Source organism: Belonocnema kinseyi, chromosome 1, assembly GCF_010883055.1.
Source record: "Belonocnema kinseyi isolate 2016_QV_RU_SX_M_011 chromosome 1, B_treatae_v1, whole genome shotgun sequence".
NCBI lineage: Eukaryota > Metazoa > Arthropoda > Insecta > Hymenoptera > Cynipidae > Belonocnema > Belonocnema kinseyi.
The window spans coordinates 12,246,752-12,254,892 of NC_046657.1; the positions used below are offsets into that span (position 1 = coordinate 12,246,752).

General features: G+C 23.6%; 1 protein-coding gene across 1 annotated transcript in view; it reads left to right on the top strand.

Annotated features, from left to right (window-relative positions):
- The window catches only part of LOC117176769 (ankyrin-1-like), a 13,309-nt gene that overhangs the window by 3,025 nt on the left and 2,143 nt on the right, over positions 1-8,141 (top strand). The window lies entirely within an intron of this gene.

Consider the following 8,141-nt stretch of genomic DNA (forward strand, 5'->3'; position numbering starts at 1 on the left):
AAAAAGATGAAATAATTTTCAGTGAAGTTTCTACCAAAATGCAGTACCTAAACGTACTTTATTGCACTCTAATACATTTCCCGAAGTTTCAGCTCGATATTTCATTTACAAAAATAGTTCTTAGGTTTAAAAAAACATTCAGTGAACTGAAAAAGTGAGGTCGGTAATATAGGTATTTAGCTGTGTCACATGCCCTTAATTGAGAATTTTTTAATTTCGTTAAAAATTCGTCATTTTTTACAGTAAATTAATCTTTTTATATAACATTTCTTATTTTTTAGTTGAAAAATTAACATTTTGGTTGAGAAGTTTTGAATTTTGTTAAAAATTCGTCAGTTTTGGTAGCAAATTTATCTTTTTGTTTAAAAATTCTTCCTTTTTAGTTCGAAAATCAGCTTTTTGGTTGAGAATTTTTTAATTTTCTTAAAAATTCGTCATTTTTGATAGTAAATTAATCTTTTTATTTGAAAATTCTTATTTTTTAGTTAAATATTTGTATTTTTAGTTTAAAAATTTCTTAATTTTATTGAAAACTCGTTTTTTCTGGTAGTAAATAATTACTTTAATTTAAAAATTCTTCTTTTTTAGTTGAAAAATTAACTTTTTTTTTGGAGAAATTTTTCATTTTGTTAAAAATTCGTCAGTTTTGGTATCAAATTTATCTTTTTGTTTAAAAATTTTTCCTTTTTAGTTCGAAAATCAACTTTTTGGTTGAGAATTTTTTAATTTTGTTCAAAATTCGTCATTTTTGATAGTAAATTAATCTTTTCATTTGAAAATTCTTATTTTTTAGTTAAATATTTGTATTTTTAGTTTAAGAATTTCTTAATTTTATTGAAAACTCGTTTTTTCTGGTAGTAAATAATTATTTTCATTTAAAAATTCTTCTTTTTTAGTTGAAAAATTATCTTTTTTGTTGAAAAATTATCTTTTTTGTTGAAAATTTCTTAATTTTGCTAAAAATTCGTCAGTTTTGGTAGCAAATTTATCTTTTTGTTTAAAAATGCTTCCTTTTCAGTTGAAAAATAAACTTTTTGATTGAAAATTTTTTAATTTTATTCAAAATTCGTCATTGTTGATAGTTAATTAATTTTTTTATTTAAAAATTCTTATTTTTCAGTTAAATATTTGTATTTTTAGTTTAAAAATTTCTTAATTTTATTGCAAACTTATTTTTTCTGGTATTAAATCATTGTTTTTCTTTAAAAATTCTGGATTTTAAGTGGAAAAATCAACTTTTTGCTTGAGAATTTTGGAATTTAGTTAAAAATTCGTCATTTTTTATAGTAAATTAATCTTTTTATTTAAAAATTATTATTTTTTAGTTAAATATTTGTATACTTGGTTTGATAATTTCTAAATTTGATTGAAATCTCGTTTTTTCTGGTAGTATGTAACTCTTTTCATTTAAAACGTCTCGTTTTTTAGTTGAAAAAATAACTTTTTGATTGAGAATTTTTTAATTTTATTCAAAATTCGTCATTTTTGATAGTAAATTAATTTTTTTATTTAAAAGTTCTTATTTTTTAGTTAAATATTTGTATTTTTAGTTTGAAAATTTCTTAATTTTATTGCAAACTCATTTTTTCTGGTATTAAATCATTCTTTTTGTTTAAAAATTCTGGATTTTAAGTTTAAAATTCAACTTTTTGGTTGAGAATTTTGGAATTTAGTTAAAAACTCGTCATTTTTTATAGTAAATTAATCTTTTTATTTAAAAATTATTATTTTTTAGTTATATATTTGTATACTTGGTTTGATAATTTCTAAATTTGATTGAAATCTCGTTTTTTCTGGTAGTATGTAACTCTTTTCATTTAAAACGTCTCGTTTTTTAGTTGAAAAAATAACTTTTTGATTGAGAATTTTTTAATTTTATTCAAAATTCGTCAGTTTTGGTAGCAAATTTATCTTTTTGTTTAAAAATTCTTCCTTTTTAGTTGGAAAATCAACTTTTTGGTTGAGAATGTTATTAAAAATTAGTCATTTTTGGTAGTAAATTTTCCTTTTTGTTTAAAAATGCTTCTTTTTTCGTTAAAATTCGTCTTTTTGGTTGGGAATTCTTGAGTTGTATTGAAAATTCGTCAGTTTGATTGAGAGTTCTAGCAATTTGATTGAAAATACGTCTTTTTTGGAATTAAATCTATCTTTTTCTTAAAAAATTCTTTGTTTTTTAGTTAAAAATTCAAATTTTTGGTTCAGAATTCTTGAATTTTGGTTGAAACTTCATATTTTTTGTAGTAAATTTACCTTTTTGTTTAAAAATTATTCCTGTTTAGTTAAAAATTCCACTTTTTGGTTGAGAAGTTTCGAATTTTACCATAAATTTTTCTTTTATGGTTAAGAATTGTTGAATTTTATTGCAAATTCATCTTTTCTGGTAGTAAATATTTCTGTTTGTTTGAAAATTCTTCTTTTTTTAGTTGAAAATTCAACTCTTTGGTTCAGAATTTTTGAATTTTGTTAAAAATTCGTCATTTTCGGTGGTAAATTATTCTGTAAAGTTTGGAAATTCTTCAATTTGATAAAAAATTCTTCTTTTTTTGGTTGAGAATGATTGAGTTTGATGGAAAAATCGCAATAAAATTTAAGAATGCTCAACCCAAGTTGAGCATTCTTAAATTTTATTGCAAATTCGTCTTTTCTGGTAGTAAATTTATATTTTCTTAAACAATTCTTTTTTAGTTGACAATTCAACTCTTTGGTTCAGAATTCTTGAATTTTGTTGAAATTTCGTCTTTTTTGATAGTAAGTTTACCTTTTTTGTTTAAAAATTCTTATTTTTTACTTGAAAATTTAACTTTTTGGTTAAAATTTGTAATTTAGTTGAAAATTCGTCTTGTTTGGTTGAGAATTCTTAAATTTTATTAAAAATTCATTTTTTTTTTTGGTAGTTAATTAGTTTTTTTGTTTGAAAATTTTTCTTTTTTAGATGAAACTTCAACTTTTTGGTTCAGAATTCCTGAATTTTGTGAAAAATTCGTATTCGAATGCTCAATTCCAAAAATATAAATCCACCTTATCATTTTCAATTCTCTAAATTGAAGAATCAATAAATATATTTAAAAAATTGTAAAATAACATAATTTGAAGTAATTTGAAGCTAGAAAAATAAAAAATTCAACCATTACATTTTTGTTATAAACTGAGCACTTCTTAAATAAAAATAAAAATTATTTTCAGTTTAAATAGTTTAAAAATCCTTAAAATGCTTCAAAATTTTATTTTAAAATATTGAAACATCTGCATGTTGTTTTACATTTATTCAAATTTTGAATTACTTTACATTTTTTCAGAACATCTAAACATCTTTTTAGATGAATCGATTTTTTTTTTCATTTCACACCAATTTGTGTAAAATCCAGCTAAATTAAAAACATTTCCTTAAAATCTTCCATAATCTTTTTTGATATATTTGTATATCTGTCTAAATTTATTTAAATATTCTCTGAAATTTAATTTTTAAAAATCAAAAAGCATTTTCAATTTTCCAAGGAAAAGTTATTTATTCTCTCAAGCCGTTTTAAATTCTTTAAAAACTTATAAATTTTTTGTTCGAAATCTCCCAAAATTTATATTTTGTTTTAAATTAGGCCGTGGGCTATTTGCACCAAAATTTTGATACGAATAGCCGGATTTAGTCAGAACACGTAGACACTTCGTTTGAATTAGTTGAAATAATTTCAAACATTAAATTAATTTTTTTTTTTAATCTTGAATATCTCTTTAATTTACTTGAATTTTTCTAAGAATAATAGGTGTTTAATTGTTATTTATACATCAAAATTCAACAATTTTGAGTAACAAATATTTTTTGTTTTAAATAGAATAATTACAATTTTAACGTTGAAAGTTTTTTTCTTCAGTTTTGAATATTTAAGTTATAATTACTGATTTTAAATGAACAGTCAGATATTTATAAATATTAAGTAGTTGTTCTTTAAATAAATAATTTTTTTAAAGTGAATTTTTTTCAACTTGAATACTATAGATCGAAATAATATTTATAGTTATATTATAATTAAAAATTGCAAATTGTTTATAAGGTTTTAATCGGTCGTTTAGAACTTTATAAAACTATTCTTAATTTTAAAATAATTTAAAATTAATAAATGAAATTAAACGCACTTTTTTTAATTTCAAGTCCTGGTTAAATACTGTTTCACTCTAAAATATTTCATTTTTGAAAATTTAATTTGGAATTTTCTAAATAAGGATGAGATTTTTTGAAAATATTTAGCAATATTTTACCTCATTTTACTTAATTTAAACTGGAAAAGATTTTGAAAAGTAAAAAATTAAATTTAGATTTTTGAAGATTTCGAAATAAAATTATAAGGATCATTAAAGGTTTTAAGAAATAAAAATTCTTAAGTTATCTGAAAAAATTAAAAATGGTATTTTAATTTAAAACATTAATTTTCAAAGAATATTTAAATTGATTACATTTTTTATTATCGACAAATGAGAATTGATAAATTATTCATTTGAAAAATGTTGATTTTTAAAGATTTCAAACACAAAATTTATAAGCTTTTTAAGCATTTTTCAAGGTTCCAAATGAAAAACAAATTTATTATATTCCTGGAAAATTAAAATGATAGCGCGGATTTCTATTTATGTTTTAAAAACTGTTTTTGGTTAACATTTTTTTTTTACCTGAAAATTTAACTATTTTGTTGAAAACATAACTCATTGGTTACATTTTTTAAAATTCAACTGTTTTATAGAAAATTCACCATTTTGATTTGGCAGTTTAACAATTTTCTAAAAAAATTAACTATTTGGTTGAAAATGTATATGTGTTTTTTTTATAAAAATTCGTCTTTTTCGATTAAATATCAATTTTTTTGTATTAAAAAAGTTATAATCTAAAAAAAAATGAAAGTAAAATATGAATTTTCAACAAAATAAACAAAGATTTTCAATAAAATGGTTCATTTTGAACAAAAGTGTTGAATTTCGAAATAAAATTATCAATCTTCAACTATAATAGTTAAATTATAAACCAAAAAGATGCATTTTCAATCAAAAACATAAAATTTTTAATAAGATTAATTTTCAACCAAAAAATAGAATTTTTCAAAAAAATAGATAAATTTTTAACCAAATAGTTGAATTTTGAACTTAAAAAATAATAATTTCAATCGAAAATGGAATAATAACATTTTTAGTAAAGAAAAAATTGATTTTAAACCCAACATAAGAGTCTTGAACTGAAACGATGAATCTTTATCTGAAGTGGGTACATTTTTAAACAAAATAATTGTTACTAAAAGAGATACATTGTCAATGAACCTTAAATAATAAAATTTTAGGTTGAAAAATTAATTTTTACCCAAACATATGAATTTTTAACTAAAATTCGGAATCTTTAACTAGAATAATTTAATTTGGAACAAAAAATTAATTTTCAACCAAAAATGTAGTCATTAAAGTTTTAGTTAGAAATGAATGTTCAATAAAAGAGGTGAATTTTTGAATGAAATGATCAAATATTCAACCGGAATAATAGTTACATTTTCGACAAAAAAACTCCTTTTCGTCCAAAGAAAAAAAATTAAATGCAATAAAATAGCTCATATTTCAACCAAAGAAATGAATTTTTAATTAAAATTATGAATTGTCAAACAAAAAAATTAGTTTCAAACAAAAGAGTTTAGTTTCAAGCAAGTAATTTTATTTTCAATCTGAAAGATAAATTTTTAACTAAAATTGAAAATATTTAACTGTAATATTTGAATTTCTAACCAAAAAGAAGAATTTTTAACAAAATATGTGAATTTTGAACTAAAATGATGAACCATCAACTGAAATAGTTGAATTTTATACCAAAAAGATAAGTTTAGGTAAAGTAGAAATCACTTTTCAAAATTGTCAAAAATTATTAAAATAAAAACTTGAATTTTCCTGCGATCAGAAGTAAATTACCGAATTTTTTAAAATCAGAACTTAACTATTACATTTTTTGGTTGAAATTGATCTTCTTAGTTTAAAAAATTAATTAGACAGTTAAAAATTTTTACATCTTTATGTATCTTGTTGAAAACAGATTTTGCGACACATTGGGATTCCTACATTACCAACCTCTTTTTTTCCATTGAACAAAATTTTTTTGTGAACCATAGAACTTTTTTGGTAAATGAAATATCGAACTCCAAATTTGAGGAGAGCATAAGAAGACATTATTCTACGTTTATGTACTGCATTTGAATCGGAATTTAAAGAAAAAATTATTTCTGAAATTTTTTGCCAAATTTCGATTCAAATGCAGTACATAAACGTAGGATAATGTCTTCTAATGCTCTCCTGAAATTTTGAGTTCGATATTTGATTTACAAAAAAAGTTCTATGGTTCAAAAAAAAATTTTGTTCAATAGAAAAAAGAGGTTGGTAATGTAGGAATTCCACTGTGTCGCATGCCCTTAAATAAGATATTGTTTAATAAATTTATAATAATATTATTATTTATAATAATTATTTATAATAAAACAACCTTCTAGCATTATTCAAAGAGAATATTATTAAAAATAACATTAAATTGTTTTAACAATTATTTTGGTCAAATTTCATTAATTATAAACATGCTCTAATTGAAAAGTGGACAGAAAGTGGAAAATTCTCGAAAAAATTCAACTTTCTATCATTATCCTAAGAGAATTTTGTTATGAATAATAATAAATTATTCAGACAATTTACATACACATCTACTGTGCATGAAGATTCGAAAAAAGATTTGCAATGCATTTTTTGACGACCCTGGTTACCCAATCAAAATCCGTTTCAAAATTATGAAACGCACACATCTATACACTTTTGTCATAAGAGAAATATCAATAATTAACAGATGAATTATGGTTAAATATTGTATGGATTAAAATAATAATCTACTACATGAACAAAATAAAAACAAAACTTACCGAAAACAAGTTAGTATGAGTTTTAGTCTCTCGGTTTTAGTGTGACATTGTGACCAATTTTTAGGTTATAGGTTTCATAACAATGAGTGAAACCTTTTTTAATAATAACTAAAGCCACGGGATGGTTATATTATTTTTGCTATAACATAAAAATAACATCCCGCATATATTTACTTGTACTTTATCCTGTTTTGTACTTTTTGGATGTAGAAGGAATCCAAAATGGACAGTCAATATTTTTCTTCAAATTTTCTACAATTCCCATATGGCATTGACAGATTGACTAAGGCATTGTATTATGTATATTGTATGATGTGACCCTCTAGTTGACAAAAGTTCGGCCTTGAAGGAGAGTCCACAACAGGATTTGAGCATGGACATAGGAAACACGGGACTAGGCATGCCATTGCGGGGGTGATGCAATGAGGGGGGAGGTCCGCCACCTTTTGATGTCCTGCGACAAACATGGCAACGCCCACATTTTTATATTTTCATGTACAGTTTGTCGGAAAAAATGCTCGTGCGCATAATCAAATGGCACATCCTAAGATGGCGGCTCTCCCCACTCATGGAATTCTCCCCTCTCTCATGGATTCAACCCCGCTCGATCAAGTTATGATGACATGCCTAGTCTCGTCAAAGATATTATAAACGTAGATGCAGTGCGGGCTTAGTTGCCCGCCATAAATGTAGACGGCGCGTTCGGCAAGCACCCATCGATATAGTTTGCCAAGAGCCACTTGGAGCGCTGTAAGCAACTCTCTGCACACCTTCGATGCGCACTGATGGTAAACTTAGCTTGGACAAGAACCATTTGGATTGAAAGTAAATTGCCAATTAAGGGCATGTGACACAGCTAAATACCTATATTACCGACCTCACTTTTTCAGTTCACTGAATGTTTTTTTAAACCTAAGAACTTTTTTTATAAATAAAATATCGAGGTGAAACTTTGGAAAATGTATTAGAGTACAATAAAGTACGTTTAGGTACTGCATTTTGGTAGGAACTTCACTGAAAATTATTTTATCTTTTTTCTGAACCTCGACATTTTTTGAACGTTCAAACTTTTTTCATGCATACAATATCGATCTCAAACTTTGAGAAATGCAAGAGCCAAAAGAAAACTACATTTAAGTACAAAGCTTAATAATAAAAGATGTAAAAAAATATATTTCAACAATCAATTCCAACGGCATCAGCCGGTAACGTTGTACACGA